General features: G+C 36.0%; 1 protein-coding gene across 39 annotated transcripts in view; it reads left to right on the top strand.

The window, feature by feature from the left end:
* Nucleotides 1-19,711, top strand: part of ZBTB20 (zinc finger and BTB domain containing 20) — a 770,914-nt gene that overhangs the window by 329,986 nt on the left and 421,217 nt on the right. For 6 of the 39 annotated variants that reach the window (XM_045436917.1, XM_045436897.1, XM_045436907.1 and 3 more), the window contains exon 1: nucleotides 16,121-17,790. The exons of the other annotated variants lie outside the window; for them this stretch is intronic. The gene's annotated coding sequence lies outside the window, so the exon portion shown is untranslated. Of the gene's footprint in view, nucleotides 1-16,120; nucleotides 17,791-19,711 lie in introns of those variants that run through there. 39 annotated transcript variants of the gene reach the window in all.

The raw sequence follows: 19,711 nt of genomic DNA, 5'->3' as shown, positions 1-19,711 counted from the left end.
TAGAACATTTTTACCCAGAATTTAAAGTCTAATTTTATTCATTATGGATTTTTTAAAATTCACTAAACAGCTTCAAAGAAAAAAAATATTAGCTTTACTTTTTTGTGTGTGTGCATAATTTGCCTATGTAAAAGGGGCTGTATAAATCTACCCAATTTGAAGATCTAAGTGCATAATCAAGGGGGTGTTTATTGGAAAATTTATACTAAGTAACCGATACCTTGGGAGTTTGATTAATTCAGGTCCCAAGAACATGATGACTAAAATGCTAGAGACAAGTCCTTATCCTTTTAAAAGGTACCCAAGTACATCTTATATCTTCCCAAATGTCCTTGACTCTTGATTTTTAAAGCCCTATTCATCTCAACCACTTCCCTACTGTAGCAAACTGCATCACACTAAACTCATTCTCCTATATTTGTTATGACACAGTATATTTGTTATGGAGCAGTGTAGATTATTAGCTTTCAGTATTATAATAAATGCTAAGGGAGTTAAGGTACTTTTGTATTAGGATTTTAAAAAATCCTTACGTGTTTCATCTCTTCAGCGCTCAGTATTTTATTATAAAGTTTGCAAAGTCAAATGGGCCAATCCCCATTGATCCTGGCTACCCATTCTCCTGTACCTTGGGTTATATGATAGCAGTTATTCCATAAGAATTTACCAGATGTTGTAGAGCTAAGGGGAGCTAGTTAAAAAGAAAACATTCCCTGCTCTTTAGGAGCTTATAGAAATAGGTAGGATGCTGATAAATGAGAATGTTAACAACTGCCTTCTGGGTTGTTGGAAGGGTTAATAAGTGAGTGAAGAGTATCTGTAATTATATGGTACTATGAAAACCTGCACCACACTCAAAGCAAAGATATGCATTCTGTTCTTCCGAAGATAAGGTGTACATAGTGTTAAAGCAAATAAAACAATGAGACATGGGAGTATGAAGGTAGAATTTATATTGATTGCTCTCCATTCCAGATAGTGAAACATTGAAGTCCTGAGACCTTGAACTGCCTCGGGTCAGGACACAGCTAGTAGTGGTAGGAAATGGAAAAACACAATATATTGGGATTCTCATTATTCATGCTTCCCCCAAATGTATGTGTTTGTTGTTTGTTTGTTTGTTTGTTTGTTTTTGGGGTTTTGTGTGTGTGTGTTGTTTTTTTGCCTCCTGGTAGTTTGAATGTCTTGGGATATATTTCTTCAGTGCAATAGTTGTATTAATCATCAGATTATCATTTGCTTATTTTGTTAAAAAATAGAGTTCTTTCTGGTTTTAAACCCACTGTCAAATGAATGTTCTGTGGTAACAATATGAAAATAGCAAAAAATAACCATCTTTTACATGTTCTGTCTTTGGAGTGTTATCCTCAAAAGGAGAACTCAATCTCTATTTGCTTTTCAAAGGTACTGGAGAATAGAGTCGCATTTCTACCTAATTTTCTCAGCTCTTCTGATTTTCTGATTGATCTAGAATCTCTTTTGGCCCTCCAGAACTTTATTTCTTCATCTATATCAGTGACCTAGTCTACAGATCATGTCATGTTGATTATGAAGATTAATAGTTTGGTTGTTGAAAAGCCCAATAGCTGAAAAGAATTACAGGAATTGAGGAGTCTTCCTTGGTCCTTTTTAATGATGCAGCTGCTATAGATTTTTTATCATGAGCTGGAGAAAGTAATAAGCTGGGTGATTTGGTCACACAATAATCATTTTGTTCTTGGGCTTTTCTAGACTTCAGTTATTGTTTTAATACGTGTATTTAAAAATTCTGAGTTTAGGTATCAGGAATTTTGGTTTATCTTTTGGTTAATCCTCAAAAATCTGTTGTCTTTTGAATAACTAAAGGAAAGTTACCTCAAGTGCTGGCGGAGGATCTTTACCTTTTATAGCATAGTGTATATGCACCAAATATCATATAAGCATGCCAAATCAATGGTCACTAAAATTCACTCTACTGATGATTTATGGAGAAAAAATGACTAGTAATACATTATATATAAACATTTATTTTAAAGGGAAAGTATGATAGACTTGTCCTTCTTCATAAAATATGCAAATTTGTATTAGAAAGAGTATTTGCATTCAGAATCCATACAACCTGTTAAATGCCCTCATGTACTCTCTTTGCCCTATTTATTTTCACTCATGACTTGCTGTAGATCAAAAATTCTCTTAAGAAGTCTAGCATCTCCAGGATGTGTGGATGACTCAGTTGGTTAAGTATCTGACTTTGGCTCAGGTCATGACCTCGCTGTTCGTGAGTTCAAGCCCCACATCAGGCTCTGTGCTGACAGCTCAAAGCCTGGAGCCTGCTGTTGATTCTGTTTCTCCCTCTCTCTCTCTCTGCTCTCCCCCACTTATGCTCACTGTCTCTCTCAAAAATAGATAAATAAACTTAAAAAAAAAAAGAAGTCTAGTATCTCCATAAAGAATTTTGACATAAAGTCTTGGGATCCTATTTTCCACTCCTCCTTGGACCTTTGGTGATTTCAGGAATGTGCCCAATAGTGGGGTCTTAAAGTTACCCTCTGTATTAGTTTGTTCATGGCTACTTTAACAAATTACTTACAAAGTTGGTGACTTAAAACATCAGAAATATATTCTCTGAAATTCTGGACCAGAAGTCCAAACTTAGTATTGCTGGGCTGAAATCAAGATGCATTTCTTCTGGAGGCTGTAAGGAAAATGCATAACCTTGTCTTTTTTAGCTTCTGGTGACTGCCATCATTTCTTGGCTTGTGGCTGCATCCCTTCAGTCTCTGCTTCCACGGTCATCTTGACTTGTCTTCTTGTGTCGGTGTGAAGTCTCCCTCTTATAAGGTTACGTGTGATTGCATTTAGGGCCCATCTAGATAATTTCCCCATCGCAAAATCCTTGATTACATCTGCAAAGTTCTATTTTTCTATATAAGGTTAACAGTCATAGGTTTCAGCGAGAGTATGTGGGTACCATTGGGTGGGGGAGTGCACATCATCTTGTGTGCCTACTTTCCATCTCCTGCTTTGTCTCCCTTCTCATTTCTACCAGCATCCTTAGCCAGACCAAGAAAGTACAAGAGGTATCCAAAGACTTTACTTTCCTGGCCACCCATACTTTAGACTTTAGATGGAACAATTGGACAAGTAATATGATAGATCCAAGTATTAATACTTTATAGGATTGGATAAGACTAGGTCCATGAGCAGTGGTGTGCAGATTTGTATATTTTCTTTGGCCTGATTCACACAATTTCCATATTAATCCTAAGGACACTTGCCTGAAGAGACCCAGTTCTGCCTTCCTCAGTGTTAACCTTCCTCCATCATTTTGCCTAAGGCAAGGACATCCCAACAGCTCAATCAAATGTCAATTCCCTGTCACACTCCATTCAGGAAAACTGTGTGCTGTAGCAATGGGTCTTGAGTGTTTATTCTTATGCTACATAATGAAGAGGGACATTGCAGAAAGGTGGCTATGGGGAAAACATCTGGAAGAAATAAATTTCCTAGGATCAAAGGGCTCCGTGTGCAGCCCAGAGGGTCCTCAGGGTGCTCCTCAGAGCAAACAAACAATTCTCTTGATGAGTCACTGCAATTTTTTTCTGCCAAAAGCCCACATGTGTTGCAAGATCTCAAGGAAAAGGGGTGGAGTAAGGAGAGAGAAGGAAAATTAAAGAAGGCAATGCAAGTGATTTTGAAAAGAATTTAACCATATGAATGAAAGAAACCCTCAACACTGTATCACTTATTTTGCTGCAGAGTAAAATGAAGTATAACAAAATATTTTTTAAAACACACACAAAAAACCAGCAGGGCAAAAAAAGGATGTTGGGGAAGAATACGGCACTCTGAAACAACATATTTTTTTGCTCTAATGCATGAAAACTGGCAGAGGAGGGTGAAGCCCAGGACTATGTCCCAAACCCTAGCCAGTGGCATTTTACTGAGAAAAAAAAGTTACTTATGAATCAGTACAGCCATGCTTTGTTCTGCATGAGTGTTTTAATAGAGCGAGTGTAATATAAGGATCAGGTGGGCTCGTGGGAATGGAACAAAAGGTTTTGTAAAATTAAAGCAAAATAATTATAGCTCTAGGTGCAAAGCGAGCATACTCCAGCAGTTGATAGCAAGGACCTGCTCAGAATGGAGAAGGGAGGGGGCATGCTGGAAGTTTTTTCCTTTTTTTTTATTCACTAACAAAGGCTTTTAATAGGTAACAGTTGTAAAGCGTCTTTGAAAGTAATTAATGCACCCACACAAAAATTTATTAAAATGAAAATTTAAGGAATTGTCTAAAGTGAATTAATTAACAAAAAAAAAGAACATCATGCCTTTCTTATTTTTTAAAGAAGGAGAGAAGGTTAAGCAAAGCAGATTTTTGTGAGATTGGATTTTAAAATGTTCCTGGTTTATTTAGTATCTGAATAGCCCTAAAAAGAGAGAGAGAGAGAGAGAGAGTTGGCAGGATTTATTATCCATTCCCTTTAGAAATACTAAATTGGGACAGACATAAAATGGGTATTAATTTGCTGTGTGTGAGGCTCAAAGTCCCTCAAAATTATGATATTTTCCGGTAAAATGACCAAAGTTTTTAAATAAGTTTTCAGAGGTCTGTAGGAAGCAGAACATAGTGTTCACAAGAGGAGAAAGGTGAGTGTCTTTTTCTCCAGTGGCCTTCTCCATTCTGCACTGCTCTTAACCAGGCCATATCAAGGCTATATCAAGTATAGTAGAACTATACTTCCTGTTATGGCCTCATGGAATACAAAAGAAAAGCTGCACAGTGTGTCATTAGTAATTTTTAGTGTATTTTCTGTCTCTACAGAAAAAACAATTAACTGCATTTATCCTGTTTCAACAAGAATTTTTAATCACTGTATTTGTATTTCCTCCTATTTTCTTTGGTATTATTTCATACTGTGATATAATTATAAAGTAGGATATGTACAACCTGCTGAGAATTTACCCTTTACCATGAGAATCATTTCTAGTTGATTACAAAAGTATCCATTTTCAGCATGTTGTTGTTATACCTCAAAGAGTTTTAGGTTATGAACTTGAGTAAATCTTCCAAAGTCAAGTTCTAAACCTTCCATGCTTAAAAAGATCATTGGAAGTTATTGCCTTTCTTCCAATATTGTTATATTCTGTTGAAGCCAGAATCTGGCTGTATAAAAATGTGAATAAGAAAGAAAATTAATTTTGGAAGTTACTTTGAAAAATAGCTCTGGTGATGCCATATAAAAATACATAATTGTAGGTTAGAAAATAATTTCCTTTAAAGATACAGTTTTAAGACAACTCATACAGCACACCCTAGTATACATATGATCTTTGAATTTTAGGTATGTTTGCTTGGATTTCCTTTACCTTCTTTTAAGTGTCTCTTAAATGACCATTATCATCATGTCTTTATAAACCTGTGACTATTCTGAGATTTTTCTTTTTCTTTTTCAGGACAGGGAATTTAATTGGTGTGAGTAATGTTACATTAGTAGGATAGTATTCTTGCCTGTGAGGAAAAAGCATATTTGTGAAGCTTCTTGGTGAGGACACTGCACTAAGCAGATAGACAGTTTTATGATGTTTGTCTTTCAGTCCTGTGTCATTTCACTTTCTCTAGGGATATGACTATAAAAAAGAAAATCAAGGGAAAAAAATGTGTTTGTAGTATACCAAGAACCTACTATGTTCATCATAGTGGCTCCTGTTCCAGCTCTTCACCATATAATTTTAAACTATTATATCTATTGGCCATAGAATTGGAATGGTATATTACTTGTCTTTTGCCTCTATAACAAATGACCACGAATTTAGCAGCTGATAACACCACAAATTTATTATTTCATAGTTCTGTGGATCATATTTTTGGGTTGGCTCAACAGATTTCTCTCCTCCAGTTTTCACAAGATGAAAATTAGGTGTCAGATGGCTGGTTTCTTAACTGGAAGCTCTAGGAAGAATCTGCTTCCAAGCTTATTCCATTCCTTGTGGTAGTGGAACTATGGTGCCCATCTCTTTATGACCTGAGGAGGACATTCTTAGCCTTTTGCACACAGGTCCCTGCATCTCAGTGCCAGCAAGAGTGCCTCAAATCATTATCACACTTGGAATCTCTCTGACTTCCCCTTTACCTCATCTTTTTTTTTTCAAGTTCCAGCCAGAAAAAATATTCTCTGCTTGTAAGGTAATTAGATTGGACTCATCTGGATTACCTAGGATATTATCCCTATTTTAAGTTCCACGATCTTAATTATATCTACACAGTCCCTTTTCCATGTAGCATAACATTTTTCCATGTTCTGGAGGTTCTGGATATTAGAGCATGGGCACTTTTGGGGTGCAATTATTTAGCCTACTATAGATGAATTCTAGAGGAATAGATCACCTCTATTATATATTTCTAGATTATTCTGAGTATTCTTTTTTGATCTAGAAGTAGAAGAAAAGACTCAATATGAATACTTACAAAATCTGTCAGTACATTTTCTCCTAACAAACATTGATCCTTATATATCTCATTGAATTTGGTTAAAGTTTTTTTTTTTTTTTCTCACCTGATACATAGAATAATGAGAGCACAGGAAACCAAGCTGATCATTAGGACCTGAGCTAGACTGGAGGTTTTTTGGCTTATGGTCCAGGTTTTATTCATCAGCACTCTTTTATTCATCAGCACTACTTTTTATGGTAGAACCATAGTGGTAGTCCAGCTGGGAAAGGGTAGCCAAAAGAAGTCAAGATTGAGTGAACCAGAAATGGGGTTGCTGAAATATTAGTAAAGATGATTTACCTGGAGGGCTGGGATACATGCAGTTATAACTTGCCATGAAATAGGAAAATATCAAGTCTCTCCCTGGTATCTAAGAATGTGTGCTCTGGTAAGTGTAGGCATGGCACAAGGCAAAGTGAAATTAGTCAGATAGATGGCAGCATTTCAATTCAGGGGTTGGCAGGTTGGGCTAAGGACACAGTAGTAGGAATCCAAGTTGAATAAGGACCCCAGTTTATAGCTGGAATTAAAGAGGAAGGTTCTAGCATCCCAGGGAAAAGGGACCAGAAATAAATCTTTTGGTAAGGTTGAAGGATGGGCTAAAAAGATCAAAAGGAAACAAGGTCAAGGGAGATAAGGGAGAGTAACTGGAGATAAGGTTCATCTACACTTCACAGTTTTGCTGCAGGTGGGTTCTGAATTCTAGGATGTAAGAAAGATGTATAAATTGTTTGTCAAATATGTGCCACCACTGAATGCAAGATTAATAATAATGAAGTGCAAGTTTAACTTGATAGTATTGTTTTGTAATAGGATGAATAAATAAATACACATTAGTTTCCACACACATATGCATGGACGCACACATACACATGTCAGTTGTAGAGACTTTCCATAATATATTCAATATACATTTAAATATATCTACCTGCACCTCTAAAACAGCTAATATACTTTCTGTTTCACTCTACTGCATCCACCAAATCCTGGTGTGGGACACAAATGTCATGGATATGAACTCATTTGAGGGTATAAAGCATTTTCCTCATTTTCAAAGTAAGGCGACATTAAGTTCCTAACACGTAAGTTATGTGTAATGAACATATCTTGAGTGAAATATAGGACAGCAGAAAAATCCAAATACTGGGGTTGTAAGTCTTTGCTTTGCCACATGTTACATATATGATATTAAACATGTCATTTAATCATTTGTAACCTCAGTTTCCTCACTTATAAGATAAAGATAACTCTCCTATTTACTTTCCAGTGTTGGTACTCAAGTCAGATGAGTTAAAGATACCCTAAGGCATTTAAAGATTATGAAATACTATGAAAATTATTATGTTTTAAACAAATGTAAACAATCCTCACTATTACAGTTATGGCATGGTCTTTGTCTTCAAATATGTACAGTCTAATTAAAATGTTAAAATTAGTTTATTATTCCTTTTTTTTTTTTTTTCATTTTCATTACCAGGTCTTCTTCATGTCATTTCTTATGTGTCTGATGAGTTGCTATTCCCAATATTAAGTAGCACTGGTTTTCAATGCTATTGTATATGTTAGAGCTAATATTCAAAATCAGAACAGTATTACATGTCAGTGCATTACCAAAGGCAATTAACAGGAGGAATGTAAAATTAGTGATTAAAAATATACAGAATCACTATAACATTATAGATGTTTCTCTATCTTTATCTTTATTTTTGTTAAATAATCCATTACTGAAGTCATAATTTTCTCTGTTCTAAGTTCCAAAAATAATGAAAACAATCAAAAGCTTAAAAGTTGACTTGGGGACAAGGGACATCTTTTTTATGGATGTGTTCGTTGGTTGGTTTGGTTCATTTTATTTCCCATTTCTCCATGTCCCTATCCTCACCTATTTATTTTGGCTTGGTCCTGATTCTAGAGCTAATAGATCTTTACATTGAAGTAATGGATGATTGGAGTGCAGGGATCAGTTCAGAATTTATATGAACCCTTTGAAAATGTATGCAAATGTACTTTATAAGTATGTATATGAATATGTTTATGTATACTTTATATGCATTTGTAAATATGTCCTTTCTTTCTCCTTTGGAGAGGATCATAACTTTTTTATTCTCAAAAGGGCACATGAGCTTAAAAACTTGGACCCAGTGCATTTCAAATTCTGTACCTAAGTGAACATTACTTGAAAGGAGAAATTTCCATCCTCCGCTGCCTTTTCAACTATTCCAGTTGTGTCTCAAACATTTGGATCATGTAGGTAGTGAGGAAGGAAGTTTAGAGGGCCAGCCTCTAAGAAAGGATGAGAGAGTACCTCTATTAGTGACTTTCTCTCTTTCTTTCCTTCTTTTCCACTTTATTACTTTCTTGCTTTTATGCTCAATCACTCAATCATTTTCCCTCCCTTCATTCCTCCTTCCCTCCCCCACTACTTTCCCTCCTTCCTTCCTTCCTTCCTTCCTTCCTTCCTTCCTTCCTTCCTTCCCCTTTCTCTTTTCAATTACTTCTCTTCAGAGGAGAAAGTTTGAGTAAGAACTACTTTGAGTAAGGACCAAAAATATTTTTTTTTAATGCTATAACATTATCCCTTTCCTCATCCCCTTCTCATTTATTTTCCCATTGATGTGAATTTATTCATTTTACTATCATCTCAGTTGGGAGAGCATTCTTTCATATCCACCAGAAGTAGTGAATCTCTCCAAAAGGCATTTCTGTAGCAGAAAGCATTCAGAAATCAGTAGAAAGAAAAGGTAATATCCACATAAAAAATATCCCTCACCTTCCTTTTCAACATTTTCATTCCCTATTTGAACGTAATTACCTAAGCTTAAAATTTCCCCCAATGGAAAAAATAAAATAAAACAAATAATTAAATTGATGTGTGAATTGTTTAACATAGAAAATAGATGAAATTAAACCGTAATTCTTCTATTTAATGATATAATTGACTTATTTTTCAGATGTAGATAGGGACAGCTCCAGCTTCTATGAAGAAAAGAAAAAGATTACAGTTTTGACCATCCTGAGTAACAACTTTCTATTACCATAAAGAGTGAATAGCTCTCTTCACTTTTTCATTTCATCCAACATCTCTGTACCATCATTAATTTTTTTTATAGAGAGAATGAGCTTGGGAAAGAAAGAAAAAGATGATTGTTATTATGGATTTCTGTTGGCAGTTGAAAATGTTGCTGTGCAGAGTTTTCCCTGTACCCTGTTCTTGTAGGATTTGAATTTTCCAGTTGGATTGACTTGGCTGTCAAAAAGTCAAGTTGATTTTTCTTTCCCAGATTAAGTTGATAATTGGCTGAATAAAATGTTAAGAACAATTAGCAGAGGTAGGATTTTAAAGCTATTTAACACAACAAACAAACTTTATGGTCCTATTTTATCCTTGTTTATTTTTTATTTTTATTTTTATTTTTTGTAACTTCTCCAGGGAACACTGTAGAAAGTTATAGCTTCCTGTCCATGAAGTATTTTATTTCTTCCTTGACCTACCTGCCATAACTGCTTAGTTTATGCTTAAAGAAAAAAAAAAAAGTTTCCATTCCACAACTGAATCCTTTTAAAGAAAAATCAAGGTACAGTCTTTCTTATTCACACAAAAGCATTCAGAGCACTAGTGTTAAAGAAAGCTTAATTCTTGGACTAGATGTTTTTAACTTTCTTCCTGTTCAGAATACAGGATTACTACTATCTCTTGTCTTTGTTACCACCTGCAGGACTTTTTATCATTTTCTGTGCCCATTTTAGATTGTTTTAGTCTCAATACCAGCTAGCCTTCTTTCATATTTTCTTTACGATTGTTTCCACTTTTCCTTCGCCTCAGTTTCCTTATTTTCCCCCATTTTTCCCCATACTTAGAAATGTGTGTAGCTTCTTATCTGCATGAATACTTGTTAATTTCAATCTAAACTCAAATTCCATTTCTTAATAGTTCCCTTCTATGTAGGCGGCCTCTTCTGTACTGATAACTTCTTGTGGTAACCATCCCACCCTCATTAAGCTATGTATTTTAAATGAATAAAAAAAAAATAAGTTAGTATTTATCAACCTGGCTAGTAGAAATGCTCATTAGAGGCTGGGGAGTCTTTCTTTGGTGTCTTCTATGGACTGCACGTTGCTTTGTCTTTTTAGTGAAGGTGGCAACATTTTATTGAATTAGCAAAAGTTAAAAACTGTATGTTCCATGTATATTAGTCTCTAGATGCCACTCAAACATTAAGTGATTTATTTATTTAAAGCATATTAATAACATTTCTCTTTGCCGTCAATCTTCTATTTTTCAATCTTCTTAAACAAAGTGTTCTGAGCATGGTTTAATATTTACATCACGATTCCTCAATCATCATCATTGTACTAGTTCCCTAGGGCTGCTAAAATAAAATACCACAAACTGGGTGTCTCAAACAACAGAACTGTATTGTGTCTGAGTCGTGGTGGCTGAAAGACCAAGATGAAGCTGTCAGCAGGGTTGGTTCCTTCTGAGGGCTGGGAGAGAGAATCTGTCCAGTGCCTCACACCGAACTTCTGATGGTTTGCTGGCAATCTTTGGTTTTCTTTGGTGTGTAGAAGCATCTCCCTGATTTCTGCCTTTATCTTCTTATAGTGTTCTCCCTTTGTGTGTGTCTATATCCAAATCCCCCCTTTTTATAAGGACATCAGTCATATTGAATTAGGAGACTACCCTTCTCCCATATGACCTCATCTTAACTAATTACATCTGTAATGACCCTGTTTCCAAATAAGTTCACATTCTAAGGTATTGGGGATTATAACTTCAACATAGTGATTTTGAAGGGACACAATTCAACCCATGACAGTTAGGAACATTATTTTTTGTGTGTCAAGCTCTATCACATTGATTTTTGAGAGACTCAATTATAAACATGTTTGCAAGGTGTACATAGCTCTCAGCCTTGGATACTTTATCCCTCCCCTCCTCTCTCTGTTTCCTTATAGTTATTATATTTGCTTATAGTTATTGCTTATAGTTACCATTGTGCTTTCTTCTGGAAGTGTCCCATTTTCCCATTGAACATGAATGGAGAGTCCCAAGAATTGTTACTGTGTATTAAAGAATGTATTGGTTCTAAATTAAAGTCTCACTGATGTGTAAAGAGGAATTTGGGCAACAATGTATATTTTATAACATCTTTTGAAGTTTTTCAAGGGCTCTATTTTCCTTTTCTGGGTTCTCTACCATGTTAAATGGAGACAGGCCTATCAGTGAATATGGGCTTGCTGAATAACTGAGGTATGAATGTATAATTTTCTCCTGATACATATGTAAACTAAAGAAATATAGCTGATAGGGGTACCTGAGGGGCTCAGTCGGTTAAGTGTATGACTTTGGCTCAGCTCATGATCTCACAGTCTGTGAGTTTGAGCCCTGCGTCAGGCTCTCTGCTGACAGCTCAGAGCCTGGAGCCTGCCTCAGATTCTGTGTCTCTCCTCTCTTCCCTTCTCCTACTCGTGTTCTATATCTCTCTCTCTCTCAAAAATAAATAAACATTTTAAAAAATTTTAATATATAGGTGATAAAAATATTGGAAGTTGAATTATTTTGACTACTAGTTGCCCAAGACTTTACCCATTAATGTAGGAGAATCCGAGTTCTCCTTAGAATCCTATAAGGTGTGAAATCTGACTAGAAAGAAATTATGCTTTTTTGTGATGTGTATAGGATCTGTCCTACTGAGAACGTTCAATAAACGTGTTACTAGCACAGCATCGTGTTGAAATCAAACGCCGTGAGTGGGTAAGGAAATGTGCACATTCAGGTAGTCGTCCCGCACCCCCAGGTGCAGACCTACCGGGAGCGGCCCCTGGGGTTCCCAAGGTACCATGCCATTGAGCTACCCTCTACGGCAAGCTCCGGTTTTGGCAGGCATAGTAAGATCGGCTCTTTGATCCTTGGAGTGGGTCCTGCCACAGTGAGTGACTCTGTCTTACCCCTCCCTTTGGTCATCACTGCACCCACCTGGCACTGTAGGACAAAAAATGAGAGGTGGGAGGGGGTTGTAAGGGGACACTTCAGGAACACAGCTCTGCCAAGTAGGAAAAGCTGCTTAAACAGTTCTGGTTCTCCAAGCACATGTATAACATTTCTGCCAACCCATCAGTGAATACATTTTATTTTCTATATCATTCACCAGTCTGCTAAAAATCGCTTTCCTTGATTCTGTTTTCTCATTCCTGGGGTCTTGGATCTACCATAAAATGTGGCCACACAAATAAAAGGGTTCCTCCCTATCTTTTCATAGGCTTGTTTCATAAGTATCTGGAAACATTTACTTCATTGTATGCCTCAGTATTTTGAAATAAATTCTGTACTATATTTGAAAATCACTTTTGTGGCTTGACGATATTGGTCAAAATGTAGACATTGTATGAAATTTTTGCTGAAAGTTTTAATAGATTATGAGACCATTCCTCCATTTCAAGACACTGTTTGATGGACAATGTAAACATGACTACCCATTTTATGGCTGAAAAAGTAGAGACACTGAGATGCTAAATATGTTGTTTAAGATTGCGCAGGGTGTTAAGTGTCTGCCGATTTGATACTGGTAGTATCATTCAGATATTATGAAATTTAGGGTTTTAGCTCATGCTCTATGGGATGATCAAAATATTGGATCCACATTGTACTCTTAATGTCATTCAGGCAATATAGATAAGAAGACAGAAAATTGAGACATAGGAGGATATTAAATGGCTTTTAGCAAATCACATAGCAAGGTCACAGGAAAGCTGATAAGATCTCAGACTCCTTCACTCTGAACTAGCCATGACTAGTTTTCTGACAAGAAACATTTTTCTCCTTCAGGGAATCCCAATTTTCACATTTGTGAAGGTTGGAGATTTTTGTTGAGGAAGCAATGCCTCCAGGCACTAGAAACTTTTGAAAAACTTTAAGGTTTTTAACCTCAACTTAGTAAGCCAAATATATTGATCAACATTTAACAGTTTCAGAATGTTAGAATTCTAAAATTCTTTGTTTAGACAGAAATTTCAATTTGAAACTGAAAGTAAATCATCTTCCCCCTCCTTCATTATCTAATTGTCACTTTGTAAAACATTTAAGAATTTGGTATTTATATACATATGCAAAAATGTATACATTTGTAAAGTATTAAGTATATGGGATTTATTTGGGAAAAGTTTATACAAATAGCATCTACTTTGAAATGTTTCTGTAATAACTTCTGCTTGTCGTCATTTTCAACAAAAAGATTAAATTTCCCTTTATAAGGCCGAAGACTCAAGCAGTTAATAAAGAAGGAGGGAACCAACCAGGCCAAAATTCATTGTCATTGTTACCACTAAAGTCATTGTTACCAGTCTAGGGAAAGAGCACATGAAGTAATCTTCTATACTTTAACTCCCTATCAGTTAGGATTTCCAGCTGAGAAACGAGCAGATTCTAGAAAGCTCTGGCTGCCCAGGTGAGTATGGTGCAGGCATTCCCTATGCTCACTAACTCATCTGCTAGTTTTCCCATACAAACCTGATCTCGGCCAGAGGCCATAGGGTAAGGACCAATTATGCAGGATCTAGCAAGTCCTTTATCCCAAAGAAATACCCAAAGGAGAAACTTTACGTACATTTTCAAGTAAATGAGACGAGCCTGTGTGAAGCCCCTCCAATGACTCCTCCATGAAGAAATACCGCATTTCACCTAGAACCAGCTTTATCACCATCAATAAATGTGTGTGGAACATAACAATAATATTTGCTCCAATAGTCAGAAACTGGAGATGACCGAACTTAATCAAGGTCCAAAAGAGAAGAAAGTATGTGGAGAGGGCATCAGAGTGCCTGGAGTTGGAGAACACTGGTTGTTGGCTGGTGGTTGGTTAAGTTAGCAACGTCGGGTTATCTGAGGAGAGCGTGTGATTGTGCTGAGGAGTGGCTTCCCCAGTGAATCCCTAAGAAGCTTTCCCATCTCCATTAAATAAGATGTAATATTTATTGTATTATTCACTTGGAAACGTAGGAATTTTTTTCTATTATTAACTGCTAAATTCCCATGTTTTCTATTTTGTCTGTCAGCTGTTTTCTTAAACACAACCATTTGGCTATATTATAAACATTCTCAAAGGATATTCTGCCAGATTACCAACTCCAATTTGCATTAGCTAAGACTTATTTACATTTATTGTCTAAGGCAGGCTTAGTCCAGAAATAGTATGTCTAAGTTGTATCTGATAAGCTTTAACTTTGGATACTTAAAATGCCATGTATTGTGCACCTTTTAGGACCTAGTTTCTATATGGTGCACCTTATGTACACCATGTCCTTTAATTTTCCCAAGACACCGTTTTAGAGATGAGAAAACGGAGCCCCAGACAACCTACTTCATTTGACGGAGGACACAAAGCTAGTAAGTGGCCAAGCTAGGATTAAAATGTAAGCCATTCTGACTTAAAGTCCTCTTCTCCTCTTTTAAAATCACTCACTCATTCTGCTTCTAAAAGTGGAGAAGTTTCTGCATTATCTTCTACAAGTCTATGGAGTTTTAACAAGGGTGAAGGGGGCTGTCGTGGCATATGGCTTTTGGTGCTAGTTTTTATCACCTAAAACATTCGAGCTTGTTGTCAGTTAATCTCTCAGTGCAGCCTACTAGCTTGTTGATACCCTAAACACTACTTTCCAGTCTTATTTTGTGAGACATGCCTCTCAGTAGTTACAGTTTAGTTTAATTCTCAAATTAACCTAAACCCACCTTAATTTTGCTAGAATAAAAATCATAACATAAACACATGTGTGACTATGTAACTATAAAGTGATGGAACTGATCTTCGGTGGGTATTGGTGACACTGGTCTCATATTTAGAATGAATCCACACAGGGCACATCCAGATTCGCTACCTGTGAGTTTCATAATCTGTTAAACGTAGATGGTACTAGGACCTACTTCATAATATCATTGTGAAGGTTAAATAAGATAATATATCCAAAGTTCTAGAAGCTCAAAAAATATCTATTGAATGGATGAATACATGGTATCAGTTCTTTAAACTGACTATGTGTTACTGATCTTTGGCAAATGCAGTATTCTGGCTACTGCCTCACATTTTGAATTTAATATAAAACAAAATGTTCAATGTCATTAAGAATCGTACACAATTTGCAGAAGCACCTATTGATTCTGAAAGAGCCTTTTTGGGGAGTTGGGAGTATCATTTCTTTTCCTCAAGATTTTTATCCTTAGTACAGTATGGCCTGCCTTTTGTGACTAGAGTTGTATGTGTGACCACCAAGTGGATATAGATTTTCCCCTCTCTTTAATAGTCATGTAGATATGATTTATCTTATGGTACAATGAAAACAGAAGCTGTCCAAGTATGTACAGTAAAAGAAGATAAATGGCCTGGACAAAACAAAAAGGCAGTGTGTGTCACGAATGCTTCCTACTTGTCTGACCCAACGGAAACTCACTGAAAGTAACACATTAAAAGTAAGAAAGACATATATTGTCACTGTTTGTCCCAGTCCTGGAGATGCTGCATACTTATCTGATGACGTCAAGATATTATAGTTTGCAGGAGCTTTTTTTCCTTTGTTAATTTATTTTTAAATCCTGAAATGTTTGCTGTTATGGATCTGAAATTACCATGCTTTAAATACCACAGTTTCGAACTGGTCATCTAATTCTAGTAAGAGTTTTAGAAAGGGTTCAAAGGTTTGCCTCTCCCTAGAATATTCTTCCTACCAGTGATATTCCCACTCTTCCATTAGGAAAAGTCCATATATTACTTCTAGGAGCTCTGTTTCCTACTTTTATGCATATTTGTATCACTGCTCTCGCTATATTGTATTATTCTGTTTTCACATTAGCTATGTATTTTTTCTTTTAGAGTCTAGTGACTAAATTGTAAGTTTCTTGAAGACAAAGCCTGTGTTATTATTATTTTTTTAATATCTAGATATCCAGTATTACTACTTAGTTGTTCCTAGCATAAAGTGGTGTTCAATAAATATGCATCCAATAAATTAATGAACTTGCAATGACACACATACACACACATTAGATTAGGGTCACGAATAAAATTTCCTATGTCTTTGCATGTTTTTCAACTGCTTATGAATGTTTTAACTTGCTTATGAAGAGATTGATATGTTTCTGAGTGTTCTAGTCACGTTGGGGGAAATTTTCTAATCTTTGGGGGAAAAAAATTACCTTTCCATATTCTTTGCTTTTAGTCTGAGCGTCTCTTTTGCACGTGGACTCAGGTGTGCTATCAAGTACTGATTACTTGATGGAACCACAGAGACAGTGTTACAAATCTTTTTTATTTGCATACTGTTTGGTGGCTTTGTTCAAGCATATTATCTGTATGTGGGGGAAAAAAAACAAGGGTTGTGTCAGTTCACTAGAAAAGTCTTACTTGCATAAAAAACTCTCAGCATTTAATACAGTGCTTGGCATATAGTTGGGATTCAATAAATGTGGAATGCATGAACAAATCAGCCATTATTATTCACTGTTTTGAGGATGAGGTATGAGATTTCTTTTAAAAAGACTAAGTGAAATGCCCAGTGTCAGACAGCAGAATAAGAGAGTATCTGACACTCGTAACTCTTACCTCTGTGTTTCTAGACTGTTACGCAGGCTCACTGAGAAGTGCCTTATATGTCTGATTTCTCAACTTCACCCTGCAGTAAACTTTTGCAATCTGGAGGCTAGAGACCTCTTTTGTAAATGTTGTCTGCCCAAAATGCATTGGCACCGAGGAGGCCTTAGCAGATAAAGTGGAGGAACATATGGCTCCCATCTGAATACAAATTGGTGGACATAACGTGGTAATTCAGCTGAGATGTCCTCTATATTGTAAACTGAAAGAGTATGATTAGAGGTGTTTATAAACGGCGTCTGAATTTCCCCCCCACACCCCTCCCACCCCCTTTCACTGTAGTTTTATCGGCCTGAATCATAGCCATCTAGCGTCCTAGTCTCACTGTGTTATTTGTTAAAATGGCCAGCGTGAGGAATTATTAATTAAAGCTAACAAATCACCCTGACGAGCTGTGCCCTGGCATGGCTGAAGGTTGATTGGCGAAAGTGTTCTCCTTTGGAGAAAAGACTTTTTGTGCTCGTGACGCAGTCAGGGACGGATTATTGAATATGCAAGTTAGAAGAAAAATCACAGGACAAGCAAATTGAGTATTTACTGGCAAATAATTGCTCTCTTAAGCTGTGGCTCTCTTCCTAAATTCTTAACATTCCCGAGGGTTAGAAAGAAACACAGAAAAATGCATCGGTACAGAGTACATTTCAAAAAAAATACATAGACTGATGTTTCAGACTTGTGCAGGTAAGTGTGATTGTGTGTGCATGGAAAGTGAAAGAACAAGGGGAAGCAAGGGAGAGATGGGGGGAATTTTTAATCTGGTGGGCTTTTAACATCAATTTGTTGTTTATTGGAATACTGCTCGGTGTATTTCTAAGTTGACTGAGAATTTAGTTTCAGTGCTGCATTTACGGTGAAAGTTAGAGAAACGAGAGAGACTGTTTTCTTAGAGTTACTTTATGTCTTTATCAGCAGAAGGATATGTGTTAATATTTTGCCCCAATAATAGTTATAAACTTTGCTCCGGTATTTGTGGATACCTGTATAAAATTATCTCCTGAGTTAGGGCTCTTTAGTTATTCTCAACATTTAATTATGACCTGTTTTAACAGTGTCCCAAACATATTTGGATACAACGATTGCATTTATTTTTTGAAGTAAACTCAGTTGTGCATTTGCACCAGGCTAGTCCTTGTTCAGAATTTCGAAAGGGACATTACAGTTCTAGAATAGTTACTTAAACGTCAGGCTTCTGTAATAACAAAAGTGTCCTTATTATCAATTGTGTGCTCTTTTTATCTGAAATGTTGGTCACGTTAGTAGTTTTGTAGACGTTTTGTAGACGTTGTGAAATAAGTGAGACTAGTTTAGAGGCTATTTCAAAACCAAATTTAAATGTATCAAAATATAAGTATAGAAATAAAGGCTCATTCCACGTATAAAATGTAGGCAGTAAGAAACAGAGATACTCTGCTAAGTATAGCTAGTTTATATGAACAGCATTATCAAAATATGTATATCCACTGAGGGTAAATTCTATATTCTGTGAAAACCTAGAAAATTTGCTTTCATTGACAACAAGCTGTTTTTGAAATGAGAATAATTGGCTGGTGAAACAGCATTTTAGGGTTATAATAACTACGAATAACATGGATTTAAAACAAAGACATAAACATAATTTAAACTAAATTAACTAATTAATAATTGCAAAGTGCTTTAATGATACAACATCTACATGATAGTAATAATAGTGGGAATAATAATAAAAATGGAAAATCTGGCAATCACCCAGAAATTAGATCAGATGACTCAAAAAGTTTTAGAGAATGAGAAATTTAAAATATAAATATAAGAAACTTGTATTTTACCTTCTAATCTATTCCTTGAACCATGCAATATTGTGTTGGATTTTTCCTTACTATATCTTACTTTATTAAAAAGTATCGTTTGTCTTTGTATGTAGAATAGAGCTCATAAGAAAGTTTAGAAAATGTGTATTTTTAAGGTTTAATTCCCACTGGATAACCTTCTGTCCTCATATTTCCTCCTTAAAGTTTCTTGTGACTATTTGAGGGCACAATTTGGTCCATTATTTTGGAATAGCAAAGGGGGCATTTAAAGCATATGTTCAGAGACTAAACCATCTGCCGGCTTTATTATGAATACCACAGAATTATGAGGACTTGGAAAGGCTCAAAAATTGAACCAGAGTTCTATGCAAGATTAAAAAGAATCTACAGCGCTTTGATTTTAAAAAGTGTTTTGCAGCCACTTACTTTTGCTAAGTATTTTCATGAGTCTTTTATGAGCGAATAGTATCATTACACCCTTTTGATATGTACGGAATGCCTGGCAAAGTGTAGTCAAGTGACATGAATCTATGGGAAGGTAATGGTAATATTTTCTCTCTGATTTAACCCACTAAATTTAAGTGCCTTTTGGAATTTGGGGTTGACTTGTCAATAGTGAAACTCTCAGTGAATTGGAGAAACATAAAATGGTGACTGCTGGAACAAAAACGAAGTCCAGCTGCTAGCTTCTGGACTATCTACAAATGAGTTGCAAGAGACGTGCAGAGGGCACACTAAAGAGCACTCCTATAATCTAATTGTGATGTAACGAAAGTATGAATCAGCTATTGGTTGCCCATGCTGGGGGGAAGCCC

The sequence above is a fragment of the Leopardus geoffroyi genome, chromosome C2 (assembly GCF_018350155.1).
Source record: "Leopardus geoffroyi isolate Oge1 chromosome C2, O.geoffroyi_Oge1_pat1.0, whole genome shotgun sequence".
Lineage (NCBI taxonomy): Eukaryota > Metazoa > Chordata > Mammalia > Carnivora > Felidae > Leopardus > Leopardus geoffroyi.
The sequence above is the reverse complement of the archived record's forward strand: the minus strand, read 5'-3'. Positions and strand labels throughout refer to the sequence as shown.